Genomic DNA, 352 nt, shown 5'->3' with positions numbered 1-352 from the left:
GCTGGCGCGACGTGAACCATGGCCAGGCAAGGAGCCAGCTGCAAGCACAGTGGCACAGACACTCCCCAGCACACAGGGAAGGACATTTCCCTGGTGACATGGAGGCCACAGTGGTCACCTCCTCCCTTCACTCTCCTGCCATGGCAGTTCCCACCCCACCAGTGCTGAGGGCTGTGACCCATGCACTGAGCTCCTGAGAAGCCCTCCTGCTTTCAGCGTGTGCCTGGATGCCCTGGGAGCTGTGGTGGGGACACGGCAGCCCTGAGCTGGGACACGCAGTGCCCACCCCATGGTGCTGGTCTGAGCTGGGGGCTGCAAACCCAGTTGTGCAGCAGCTCCACTCACCCGTGGC

Source organism: Nestor notabilis, unplaced genomic scaffold (genome assembly GCF_000696875.1).
Source record: "Nestor notabilis isolate BGI_N333 unplaced genomic scaffold, ASM69687v1 scaffold17630, whole genome shotgun sequence".
Lineage (NCBI taxonomy): Eukaryota > Metazoa > Chordata > Aves > Psittaciformes > Psittacidae > Nestor > Nestor notabilis.
The sequence above is the reverse complement of the archived record's forward strand: the minus strand, read 5'-3'. Positions refer to the sequence as shown.